Raw genomic sequence first — 14,539 nt, forward strand, 5'->3', positions numbered from 1 at the left:
ACATGCTTTTTTGCTTTTCCCTGCTTCTGATACCTCCTCTATGCTGCCCAATTCCTTCTTCCTCTTTTCTTAACTTAATCTCCACTTTTATATCCTGCAAAATTCACATATACCTTTGTTCCTTAATGTCTTTCTCTCCCTACCTTTATTTGCATACACTGTCTTTAATGTCCAAATTTGGTTTAGATTGCAAAGCTTTAAGGACTTTTTCCCCAAAATACTACTTTCATTCCTTAGCTTCAAAATGAAGCAAAATACGCTTGGTTGTTTGAAATCAGCAAAGATCATCCCACCTTCTGAATGGCGGATACCAACTTGAGCCATACGATCTTTTCCCCCTGAAGCCGAGTGCTAAATTCCTGAGGAACATTCAGAACTCGCGTCTTTAGTTTTGCCACGGGCGTATTACATCAGTCTGTTTTCTAGTGTCCTATTTGGTGTGACATGTCCTGTACACTGAACATTCATCATTTTAACCTACCAAGGTCTGACTTGAATCATTGCTTCTCGCTGATTTTTACATCTGCTCACTGCAATATAACCTGTACCACTGCAAGGAACAGAAATAATCATTGTCACATTTTTATTTCTTGTGTTTTCTATGTGAAGCAGCAATTATAACCACTCATAAGAAGCCACTGCTGTTAAAAGGAGGCAGTTTTAGCAAAACCGATGGTTTTTCCATTGCTCTATTGCCCACTGAAGCTCAAACACTCTCTGGCAACTATCCTCAAGGGCAATTGTCTGGCCAACTTCGCAGCGGGCCCCCTGCCACCCTAACAGATGGGCACCAAGCGTAAGCAGCCATAGGACCATATAAGTGCATTTAGTCTGCAACTTGGGGCACAATACCCAGCCTTCATCACCATATGGCTTTTCCATACTGAGTTTGCGATAAATGGGATGGGCAGTACCAACCTAACTTTGAACACGAACAGCAGAAGATAACAACGAGAATAACTCTCACCATGTGACACACGGGGGCTAAGTCTGGAATTAGCAGGAGCAGTAGAAGAGTAGGATTATGACACATCAACGACTTCCCCACACTTTTATATCTGTTGATCCACTAAGCTTTCCATGACAAACTCAACTTCTGAAAAACAAGGAAATCGGCTCCTTCACTCCCTCCATACTTCTTCACAGGGAAAGAGAAAGCAAAATTATGAATCCCAGCGCCTTCAAGGAAAAACCTTCAATTGATTCACTTAGTCTTGTAAATTAACTGTGGCCATCGTCTTTATTCTAAGCAATTCCAAGTAGCGCATGCCTCACTGCCTGTGGATTTTGGCTACTGCAGCAAACTTCATCTGAGTTTGTTAACAGAAAGGACTGAAAACAAACAGTAAGTACTGAAATAGGGATTTAGTTCCAGGAATGTGAATCTCAAAACTTCACACATTGGCTTTGAGTATTTTTAGACAGCGCTTCTGAGTTTTAGTTATTGTCAACAGAAGATGCTGTTTCTGACCTTTAAGGAGTGAAAATAATCTAATTTTATCAAGTCTTGACAAAAGGAGAACTCTGATGAAACATTCATCCAGATTTAAGAGTTTAAGTGGCAGGAAATCACATGAAAAAGAATTTATCTGGTTGTGTTCTTGTCTTTTCTCTCTATCATATTTTAGGGTGGAGTTCATGGTTGATTTACATCAATCTAAAAAATCATGTTAGCAAAAGGAAAAGTCCCACCTGTCTTATCTCCAGCTAGATATTTCATAGAATCATATAATGGCTAGGGTTGGAAGGGACCTTTCAAGGCCATCCAGTCCAACCCCCCGGCAAGGAGCAGGAACATCTCCAACCAGATCAGGTTGCTCAGAGCCCCGGCCAACCTGGCCTGGAACGTTTCCAGGGATGGGGCATCCACCACCTCTCTGGGCAACCAGTTCCTGTTGGAAAGGGCAACGCTGCCTTTCAGCGAGGCATGACTTGAGTAGCTTAAGGTATTTACAGAACCATAGTCTTAGATTAAAAAAAAATGATACACCAATACAGACTTTGCTGGAAACAGTTACAGCTGTGCAGGTGAAGGTCTAACACGACATATCTCTCTGGGTTCAGTTCCCAGATCTGAAAGAGCAACACCTCTCATGAATACTCATTTCAACGTACTTGCTTTCCGACAGGATTCAAATAATCAACCCTGCTGGCACGAACACTTGCAGAAAGCAAATGTCAAAGTTGCTTATGTGAGCTTTTCTGGAAGCACAATTTAAATCTGTCCCTCCAAGAATTTAGTTTGAAGCGTTTATCTAATTAGGAAGAGAGATAACTGACAGGCAGTATTTTTTCAGAATCCTGAAACAACCATAATAGAGAAACACAGTCACACTTTTGGTCGACATATATGAACCCTTTCTGAATTAATTTCCTATTTACCTGGAAAAAAGAGGAGTTTAATTAGTGTCTATTTATGTATTGGGTACTTAGGCTACCAATAGCTTTTTTTCATATATGGGTACAGATGGTTAGAGCCCACTATGTTAAATTCCGCTCAAGAAGATTGGATCTTTTCATTTTCTTTTTAACTGTTAACATATGAAGTCTGAAGCTGAATCAGGTTATGCTTTAAAAATCAGGGAGTTAACTGGGCAACAGTAAATAACGTATTTTTGCAGATCTACGCCTTGACAGAAGGCTTCAAATGCTTGTTCAATAGCCAAACAGGTGGAAGGAAGCAAACCAAATAGGCCAAGCAGATACATCCTGGTCAGCACAGGAGTATAATTAATAACATAAAATCCCCTTGGAAACAGAGAACCTACCACAAGTGCTAGGGGATCATATTCACAATAGAGAGAATGTCAGTGCTTCAACTGCGGCTCTGTTGAGTAACGAGCTGCACAGCTTCCTGTTTATTGTCTTTCAGAAACTTCCAGCTCTGATTCACCCAGTTTATCTGAAAAAAAATGTTTTTCTCTGTTGTCAGCCCTGCAAGACTGACCTTAACTATGAGAGTCAAAGCACCGGCTCCCGAAGAGTGCAACTATGAATGCAGCACTGAAAATCACAGTTGGAATCGTCATTGCTCCCCTTTCATGATACAAAATACTCAATAATCTGTCCGTTGTGCAGACTTAAATACACCAAATTCGTAACGCAGAAATAACAAAAGAAAAAGGGCTTGAATAAGATGAAACTTGGCATGAGTGAAGTAAAAATAAACAGCAAGAAATGCTCTAATAGGCATTTATCATCCTATAAAGGCAGAATACTGTACTTCTGATAAAACTGAAATTACACAAGTTACCTGTTTTGGTTATGAAAAGAGAAATCCATTTTTACAACATACAGAACCTACAGAACTCACTACCTACAAGTGATCAGACAAACTTGTCTAAGCAGATTTGTCCCTGCTCCGTGCAGGGGGGTTGGACTAGATGGCCTTTACAGGTCCCTTCCAACCCAACCATTCTAAACCAAGAGTTCCGTTTGTTTAATGGCTCAGATATTTGTCTGGATAGTGAAATGAAAAGGGGTCTTTACAACAAGAAAGACTCTTCAGTAGGGCCTGGTGTGACAGGACTAGGGATAATGGAGGGAAGTAGATTCAGATTGGACATCCGGAAAAATTTTTTACGCTGAGGGTGGTGGAGCAGTGTCCCAGGTTGCCCAGAGAGGCGGTGGATGCCCCATCCATGGAAACATTCCAGGCCAGGTTGGCCGGGACTGTGAGCAACCTGATCTGGTTGGAGATGTCCCTGCTCCTGGCAGGGGGGTTGGACTGGGCGGGCTTTACCGGTCCCTTCCCACCCAAACTGTTTTGTGATTCCATGTGCTCATCAACCCACTACCTCGTGCCATGAATCACAAGCTTGGGCGAGGCCAGGGCTGTGCATCGATTTCCCCAGTGGACACCTGGCTTGCAGGAGTTTTTGCCGTTGCCGATTATTAGAACAGTGAAAGCCACGCACTTCTCTGCTACCTTTGTGGGCTTCAGTTTCTTCGCGTTCTCTGCTTAGCCGAGATGTACGGTTCCATTGCCAGCACAGGCTGTGATACAGTGGGACACAGGTTGCTACCCAGGGGGACACAGCCCTCCGTCCGCACCCTCCTGGGCGTCCCAAACCAGCCCCGTGCACCGGCAGCTCTCCAACACCAGTGTGGCCTCAAACCAGAATATAAGTTACAAACCTACTACAGAAGTGAATCAGAAAGTATCGCATGTATCTTGAAAGGAAACCAATTCTATTTTGCAGCGGGCACATTCAGAATATTAGCTGCATTTTCAGAATTAAGCTGCAACCGCATTGCATCCAAAACTATTAGAAACACATTTGTGAAGTTGTGGTCATCATACAAGTCTCAAAAACGCCTTATTTCTGCTCCTGTTTGCTGGTGGGGTTTCGCTCCTTGTCAGACAAAACCGCAACGTGTTGTGATTTCAGCCTCCAGCTGCTGGGATGCAGCCAACGGCCCAGGCAACACCGACCCCGGGTCCAGGAGCCCTGCGGAGCCCACGCTTGCCTGGCCGACGGTGATGCCGGGCCCGGGGGTCTCCCTCCCTCTGCGCCCTTCTCCCTGCACCAGCGGTTCACAGCAGCGCGGTGTCCCCTGTCCCCAAGGCACGCCGACACCCAAACTGCTGTAGGTTGCTACTGCTCCTCCTCACAATCCAACCCTCACCAGCCTTTGCAAGCCTCACACATATTCGTAGTGAAAACAACAGGGAAATTCTGGTTTGTTTTTGCTTCTTTTATAGCATTCATCTCAGGTCATGGTTTTATGAGAGCACTGGATAGCCTTGGGTCCGTATCATTTAAAACAGGAATGAAAATTTCTGAAGCCATTTTTTTTTAAATTAGCCACTGTATAATAATTGACGGTATTTTAAAATGTGTCCAGCTTTTTCTCTAATAACTCTTGCTGTAAAGTGTTAACGTCAGACACTGAATTCGGAAACAAATGCAATAGAAGTTTTTAAAAATTATGTTTCTATCTCAGTTCTTCTTCTGAATATTTTATTTTCTAAGGTATTGATCATCTGTTTAAAATTGTAAACTGGACAGTGCAGTACCCTTCTCGGATTCCACTTTCATAATCCACAGGATCTTTGTGTTTAACCTTTTGTTAGACCCTGGGGTTCTTTGATGCACCCACGTTATTTTCTAGTGATTGCCACCGCATGAAAAGGGTGTTAATCCTCTGCTAATTAACAACTTGTTGAGGTCAACGAGGGTCAGCACTTTACATTTTCGGATTTAGTGAATTTTTGATTTGTTGGAACTTCTTGTTCTCCTCAGTTCAGCTATTCCATCAATTTTTTTTTTCTTGGTGTGTTTTTTCCCATGTCGGTGGTAACATCCTCTTGCTCTCTTAGCCCACTAAGAACATACTCAAAGTTTTCGGTTTGACATGGGATTCAGTTTGCTTGGTTTTGTTTTTGTTTTTTTTCTTCCAAGCAGCCACACTACCTACCCTACACAACCATGTTGGTTCCAAAGCCTATTGTTCCATGCAGTTTAGATGTTTCGTCTAGTCAGGAAAAGGACTTTTGACAGTCATACTCCATGTCTCATTGCACACAGCATTCCTCAGTAAAAATATAATACATCACTGCCACAGAATTGTTAACAGATTACAAAAGGTATAAAAAAATTTCCCGTTGGTAGGAAAAAAAAAATGAAGAAGGTCTTGCCACTTTTATTTATTCAGTAAGTAATATGTATTTCTATAAATATTTCTTCGTTACCTTATTAATCTGAAAAGCAGCTTAATCTACTCCAGACATTTACCATTACCTCCACTGAGTGCAACGAATTAACACAGTTGAAATTCTATTAATCACATTTCAAGAAAATATTTGTTTCTCTTTTCACCTGACATCAAGAATTAAAAAAGGGACCTTTCTTTAGAGAAATGACAAGCACCAAAAACGTTCTTATCTAAGCAACATTAATGAGATCCACCTTATTTTTTCATCGCATGTCAGTGAATCGTGCTTATTTTCTAGATGACCACGTAACAGCCTTTCTGAGTACTGGTGAAACGTAACTACGCTCTATTTTCTTAAAAAGGTTCTGCAGTTTGAAGGAAAGCAGATAGCAAGACAGTAGATGTTTAGGTTTCCATTCAGTTCCCACAAACTGGAAAAGATGCGTGAAAAAAAGCATCACAGAAACAGATGAGTAAAACTTGATGAGGTTGGGAGAGAATACAAACGGAAAAAAAAAATGGAAGGGCATCAAAATAGCCCATATCCATCTAGTAATTAAGAAACAGGTTTAGCCTTAGTAATTTTGCCAGCAAGTTCCACAGTTTTATCACGCATTGTATGGAGCAGCACTTCCTTCCTAACAAAAGAATTTGATTTTTCTCTCCTCAGATGCGGAGGAACACAGGCATTCCCAATCTTTCTCCTGTACAAGCTTCAGTACTTAGCTTTTTTTTTTTTTTTCTCATGACCCATTTTAATTCTTCTGCTTTCTTAAATAATTAATTCTAATCTTTGCAGTCTCCTTCACCCAAATCCTCTGCATTTACTTGACCATTTTCATCACTGCTTGGACATCCATATTTCTAAATTATGCTAACAAGAAAGAGGCAATTCTCTTTGGAAACACTGCTTCTTAGTCTAGCTTAAAATTAAAAGAAATTGCTTAAAAAAGAAAAAAAAAAAAACCAGCATAGCCCTGTGGCTGTCACTCCTAATTATAATTCCTTCCAAAAATCTTCAAAAAAATACAAAACCACCTGAAACTGAAGCACAGCACAGGCCTGTGTAGACACAGGGACTAATTACCCGTTATGTAAGCGGCATCTTGCAGACAGCACAGTAGAGATGATAGACCGTGAGGAGAGTTTACAAAGGGGAGCGAGTTATCTCACCCTTTTGAATCTTGATTAAAGGAAAAAAAAATAATTGTATAAATTGCTCGGTTTAAAACGATTCTGTTATCTGAAGCTCAGGAAAATCTTAGCACAGAGTGATTCATGATGCAGGCTATGCCCCTCTTTTTGACAAACGAAATACCTCCTGGGTGTGGAAGCTCCGTGGCTCCTGCTCAGCCGCTTGAGCGCTGGGAGGATGAAGGTTTCCCTGAGGTACCCTCACACCCTTCTGAGCGCTCACCTTCGGCTCCTCTTACAAGGCACCGGTTACCCCCATCGTTATTTCTGAATGGTTATTCTGACTCTCGAGGAGAAGCAACTTCTGAGATTCCATTTGGAGAGATACACGTTAAAATGAAAATCGCTGAAGGAAGAACACTTGTCTTTCTTTTGAGTGGGCTCTTTTTGGAACTTTATTAAAGAATTTTCCCCTTTTATTAAAGTATTAACATCACTTTTTGTTCTTTCTGCTGTTCATTGGCAGTAACACATTTTCACAGATAAACTAGTGATTCACTTGACAGTCAATTCCTTCCTCAGCCTATCAACCGAGCAAGGAATTTCAGGGTAAATATTGGCACTAAACCAGTGCTATAATTTTAGCATTTGAAGAAGTTTCATTACTTAAGGAATTGAAATATTTAGGTAAAGTCAAATTAGGCCACAAGAAAATATATTTAAAAAAAAGTCGATGACCTAAATGGTGAATTGTGACAGCAGCCAAGTAAATAACTTAACAAGAAAAAGCTTTGCAGAATATTGATTTAATGCATCACTTAAGCAACAGAATATCTCAAACCCGCATTATCCATGCTCTATTTCCCTGTACCTTGGACAGTTTATCTATTCACCTCTCTCAAAGGAACACGCACATATTTCTACATGAATTGTTTGTTTATCATGTACGGTTTTTAACAGTATGATAAAATTCACCTTCAGTATAATTTTACTTTTGTGGAAGAGACTCGTTTATAGAAATTTTAGCATACTGCAATTAAAAAGGCACATACATTTTAGCAAGATATCATATACATTATCATCTTTACTCTGTGAAAATGCGTCGCTGCAAAATAAGGATTTTCACAGTGTCAGAGGACTGTAAAGTGCATTTCAACTTCATTGCACAGAGTTTCTAAAAAAGCATTAACAGAATGTCAAAAATCTGATACAAAATTACACAGATTTTTAAATTACGGCTTGAAATGTTGCATTCAGGGCAAAGACTGAAAAGGTAGTGCCATCTCACAAAAGGAGGGGCAAAAAGCAGGAAAATTACTCGTTTTCATTTTGGGGTTTGGTTTTTTTGTTTGTTTGTTTTGTTGGGGTTTTTTTTACAGAATGAGTGAAAGAATCTATTTGTTTTTATAACAGTCTCTCTTATTACCCAAAGTAAAATCTGCTGCGGTAAAGATTACTTCAGCCAAAATTAGCCTTTATCAGCGGTTTGCCATTTAAAATACATGAATGAGAGCTTGATGGTTAGAGAGGCATCCGATGTGAATTCTGCAATTTCCAGTCTGTGCCTGCGGAGCTGGAGCTGCTGCCGCCCAACTCCATGTCACCCAGCTGCCGCGTCAGGTTCTGCACGTAGACAGGGCTGTTGTCACAGCGTACGCTTAAACGCTTCTACCAAAGCCCTCCGTGAGCGATGAATATTATGAAGGAGGCCCTTTCCCTACATGCCGGTCCTGAGGAAGCATTTAAACGGCCTTTTGTCCAACGGTTTGGGTTTTCCCTGATTAAGCACTCAATTTGATGGAAAATGGGCTAAGAAGATAGGGTTACTCACAGGTGGTACAGGAATTGCGTAGGGTAACAGAAGCTGAAAGGAAATTATGATTTTTACAGCGTTTTGCAAAAACATGAACGGTGAGGCCATCATCCCCAGAACAGAGTTGCAACGACTCTTTATTCAGAACATCAGTAATTTCCATCACTGTTACCTAGCGTCAGAGATATCCCACCAGAGACCAGCAAAGAACATGGAGGCAAACGGAGCGCTGATGAAATGAACCACTGCTGATGACCTAGCTAAACCCCTTCATAGCAACATCCGCATCACCAGCAGAAAAATCTTTTTAAATCCTCAGGTCTTTTCTAAGTCTTACAAAAGGTGTCCACAAGGTCTTACTGATTCTCCTCCCTCCCTCCTCCATGCTGTGGTAAAAAGCTCCCAAACTATCTGCAGTCTACTCTTTGTAATATCTGCAAAGTAGATTTCAGGAATTACAGAAATTACCTCCTGGCCAGTTTTATTTATCCTTTACAGCTAAAGAATGCTCCGAGCGCATCGATGGAGCCTTTAACCACCCCGAGCGATCTCTCCAGCAGTGCGAGAGCGGGACTAAGACTCATCTGCTCACCTCATGTCCATTTGTCTTTTGATATCTGCGTCGGAGCAACACCCCGTAAGAGCAGACACTTTGATGCCACTGCAGCTTTATTTCTGTCGGGAGTACAGCTGGGTGGACTATTTACTGAGAATAATTTATTCAGCAGATTTCACCCTTTCTTCAGTTTAAGAGTTCTCTACACACGTCCTAATTAAAAGAGATAATTGGCTTAATACTCAAGCACTTCATTCCTACTCGTTCCCTTTGTCCAGAGGTGTCCTGAACAAAGGCAGGGGTGAAATCCTGGTGCCACTTAAGACACTGAAATCCACTCTCCTCCTTGATTTCACTAAGGTCAGGATCTCAGTCAAGGTCCCTCAAGCAAGAAACCTCCAGTTTAGATTGTGATATGCCACAAATGAGGTCTGTAATTAAACAGGGGGAAGGAACAAAAGAAACAGCGCGAGGGTTGCAGCAACAGGATATTTCGATAGCATCACGAGGGCTCTATGAAAACAACAAAAAACAAACACACACAACAGAGATTACCTGAAGGAGGAGGACGTTTGGGAGGGCTGGGGGTAGGATTTTACTGCCTTGCAAGGATCAGACAAATATGTGAACACGCTTTGGTGACTGTAATTATTAGAGCAAGTGCAGTTTGCACTGACTTCCCCTCTCTGCCCCCCTGCTTATGCCTTGTTCTTTAACCAAGATCAAAATACTCATGGTAAAGGAATTCTTTGCTCTTCAGTGTATAAGAAATTCATTAATCAATATAGAACATACAGTACAATATATAATTAAAGATAAAATGTCATTGCTAGCGTAGCAGCTCTATTCAGCTATATAACAACCTATTTCTGAACACATCTCCACTCTGCGTGCACCTAGCAAGAACCAGTGCCGGAAGGCAGCGTTGAACTATATTCTCTGAAACGCCTAGTGTTTTGCTAGCAATTTCAAACTCCTCTGTTCTTCACCATCCAGTCACTAAACTATGCTGCTTAAATTATTAAATCCTTTTAATTTAAATTTTCATAAGCTACCAGAGGAAAAATGCACATCCTTAAAGTAACAGGTCTGGCTTCTTGCAAGGAAAATCACAGTATTGGTGTTGCTTTTACACAGCATTAACTTCCCTTAAGAAAAGAACAAAATAAATTATTTCATTAAGGAGTAAAATGTGGAGGGCAGATGGTTTAAAAAAAATGAAAAAAAAAAATTCCTTTTGAAACTGTCTTGGTTTAGGACCACCCAAAACTGGAACAGAAATGGGGCAAACTACCTACCATCTTAATCCCTAAAAGAGTGAGATATCAGATAAGAATAACAAATAAAAAAAAAAAAACCCTGGAGATTTCTTTAGATCAAAATTACTGAAAAAGAAGAAAAATAATCTCCAAAATTTATTATAGTCACCAAGTCAGACTGCCCCTACTAAGCCCCTCTCTTTTTTTTGGTGAAAACTGGGCCAGCTGAGTTTCAGGTCTGTGTATTTTAGGGAAAATAATTTGTTTATATTGAAAGAGCTACAGGAACAGGTGGCCAAAGAAAAGGGATAGAAATGGGAAGACTGAATAAAAATTGAGGAAGTGACCCAGGGAAAAAAAAAAAAAAAGAATCATTTAAAAATCAGCAGATGCTTTGGAATATGCAGATGTGATATAAAAATCGTTCAAGTTATCTTTCCTTTAAATGGTACCTCAATGGTTACAAGGGATTTTACATATTTTAAACTTGAGGTATATCAGCTTGAAAGCACAGTCGGTTCTAGCTTTGTTGATCAAATCTTTCTGGACATCATAATTCTATGGCACTCTAAATATAGCCAAGCTTTAAAACATTTGTATCGCTCAGTTGCATCCGAGCGATACTGCAGTTACCAACCCACTGTTTACATAACGTTCTGTTTCAGCTTGAAATTTTCTCCTGCAAATATGGTTGTTAACAAATTATTTTAATTTTCACTTGCATAAATCTTGTAAAAATTTTAGAATCGATTAGCTGAAAATCCTGGATTTTTTTTTTCCCCTAATGTTATCAGCTCATTTGAATGAGATGCTGATGCGGTCTGAATTCCTCACCCACAGCCCTGTAATCAAAACCAGGTTTATAAATATGAAACAACTAATAGCTCAAAGCACGCATGGATTTCAGTACATCTAGGTCAAGAACCTACTAAATCTGAGATGGTTTTTGCAGTGGTTAAATTGCAGACAGATTATCTAAGCTGTCCACTAAACTTGACCCTAAAGAGAAAGAAGGCATGCAGAGAAAATAGGAATAAGTTCTTCTGACTTCCACTGGTAATGGGACACCAGTTTCCTCTCTGCCTGCTGCAAATCTTCCCAGTATCTCATGTGGTTTCTTTCACTTTATCTACATGAACAGCTAGAGGAGAAGGAGGAATGAGGAAAAAACTTAGTTGAGAAAAAAAAAAATACAAACAAAACCAAAACCCCCAAAAGCCCCACGAAATCAGTCACGATATTAACAGCTTTGCGGGTGGTTTATCTTCCGGGGTACCGCGGCCCGGCCAGCTGGTTCACGCGCAGCACAGGTGACTGGCTCAGACAGCATCTCCGCAAGTCTCGCTCCTCCCGGAGCAGCCCTCACAGCTCTCCTGTACCAGATGCATTTGAAAAACTCCTTGTGTTGGCTTCGGGCTGTTCTTAGCTAGTGTATAAAACCATTTCCAGAAAATACACACACACGGCAAGTGATGTACATGTTTTCAGGCTCTGGTATTCCTCTCCGTGAAACGGCTTTTGGGTGCCCTTTGTCCACTTGCCTGTCCTCAAAGATTTTCAACGACTTTGCTGCTTCTCTGCCCTTTTCCAGCTTCTCCAGTATCTCCTGGGCTTTTTGACTGATTTCTTCTTTTCTTACGCATTACAAACATTGAGGGATTTTACTGGCAGTGACTAATACACGATTTAAACTTTAGCAGGTACCACCTACTGTTGAATTATAAAAAGCAAAGGTGTACCGCACAGCAAGAATTTTCTGGCAAAGTCGCAAATAAATACACAGTCTGTACAGTAAAGTTCAATTATTTTCCGCAGAAAGAAAAATGGAAAGGCTTAAAACTGCTGGGCATCATGAAGTCTACATCGTATACACAACCTACTTGCATTTGATTTTCCAGGGAAGCAGTTTAAATGCTTTCAGAAGTATCCGTTTATACAGTACAACACATCAACAGACAACTGCATAAGTGCCTTTGTTTTAAGTGTTTCTGAAAGAAATGTATCTGACTTTTTGGTTTTTGCTCTTCTTAACATAGCACACATTGCTAAAAAGAAGCCAAGGGGCAAATCTCCTCCTCTTCCCCCTCAGCAGTCATTGAGCTTAGATTTACGCAAGGAAAAAATCACTAGCTGTTTTCTCAAGTTGTCTAGGACAGTACCCATACAAAAGGACCAAGGCCATCCTACTTTTCACATCATGTGTTCCTTAACAATTCCAAAGAATGAAAAAGAGCTATTTTAGTGACTACCATTTCTAGCTTACTTCAGTCGTCTCTTATTTCCTGGAGTTTCTGGCCAGTGGACAGGGAAAATCCTTAGGAACAGGACCTCTGTGAGGTAGGAGTTATGTCTCTTTATTAGACTAGGGGAAAAACCCCAAACCCAAAAATCGTAGCCTAAAACCAGAACCAGAAGTCCTTTCTGCCCATGGATGGAACCACAGAGGACCACGTGGCAGTAACGGTACTGTCTCCAGACTGACAGCCCTGTTCGTACAGTGACGTCTTGTCTCATGTCTTAAGTGTCACCGGAACAACAGTTATTTATAAACTAATGGCATTTCCTACACTGCAGGAATTTTACGATGCTCTTGTTCTTTGGCTCTTACAGTCATGAATCCTTCTCTAGTAACCAATAACGGAGAAAGCAGCAGTTTGCTATTCAAGGAGAGTGAACACAATGTAGCCTAAGTCTTCATTTTGATTTCTTTTCAACGGAGATGATACGGAAAATAAGACATCCATTGAAATACATGAATACACGTAAAGATGTGCTTACTTCTCTCTCTGCAGGCAATAGTGCTGCTAAGTATTAATTTGGTCTCCAAAATACTATGGGTCACAAGAATGCCTGCTTGTATCACTGAAGTCTTTGACTCACGGCTCAAGAAATGCAGGTAAATAATCATAGCTCCAGGTTCCCTCAAGTTTTCCTGAAATTCACTCATGATGTGTTTGAGGAAAGAGCTAAACAATACTAACTGAATTCAGATGTGTATTCCCTCTCTTTAAACAGCTTTTCAGCATTTTAAATTCAGAAACCGACATTCAAGAAAAATATGTATTTAAGACAAGACCATGTACTGGTCTTAAAACTAAAGAGTTTAGTGCTCTCTGGAGTAAGCTTTCTTTTATTAGTATTTCTTCCTGCTTTAATTGAATTAAACAACAACAAAAAAGTAACCAAAATTATGAAGACCACCAGCGCTGCAAAAAAAAAAAAAAAAAGAAAATGTCTCCCAGGGTTTTCAGTTCTCTTCCCTCAGTGTTCTGGAGTCCAGATGTGGAAAACCCACTGGAGCTGAAAACATTTTTGGAGGGAAGAGAGAAAGTTTTGATGCTACTGCTGTAAGCCTTATTTTACCCAAACCAGACAATTACCTTTCTTCATGAAGATTAAAAAAAACCAGACAACAACAAAACTAAGCCTCATCTTTTATATATCATTACTAAGCATTACTTTTAAGTGAGCCTGCTAAAGAAAAATAAGTGTTCTGCATCTTCTTAGCACTTACAAGCAAAGACGACCTTACAAGGCCTCCTTCTTATCTCAGGGTAGAACATAAAGTCTTTGAAACCCTGTTTGTCAGGTATGTAAGTACATTTTTAAAACATATTTTTTCCTGCTCACCTATCAGGCAAACATAAATCGATTTGCTGCAGCGATACCAGGTCACAGGCCACGGAGGAACATTCCCGTATCTTCGGCAGCTACACCTGGAAGACGGTGTTCAGCTAAGTGATGACAAGGGTGGTCAGCGAGGTGATGATAAAAGTCTATAAATAGCTTAAGAGGGTGAACTCCGAGGAGGAAGAGGCATTGTTTTAAGGTGGTCTGAACAAGCTTCGCTGGGAGGAACAAAAAGACGTCCTGACACCCAGAGCCAGGCATGGGCTGCTGAATAGGAGCTTGTACACGGTACAAACGCCAGCAGTGCAGCCTGTCTGTGCTTGGCCCTGCCTACACCACAGGCACATAATGAATTTACTATTCCAGAATGATTACTCTGGGAGATTTCCAAGTATAGTTAAGCCCTTCAACTGCTAAATTAGGCCCTAGGTTCAACCGTCCACCGCACGCTCAGGGTATTCAGAGGTACGCAAGACAAAGGCCTGGAAA

Source organism: Chlamydotis macqueenii, chromosome 8 (genome assembly GCF_036417535.1).
Source record: "Chlamydotis macqueenii isolate bChlMac1 chromosome 8, bChlMac1.mat, whole genome shotgun sequence".
Lineage (NCBI taxonomy): Eukaryota > Metazoa > Chordata > Aves > Otidiformes > Otididae > Chlamydotis > Chlamydotis macqueenii.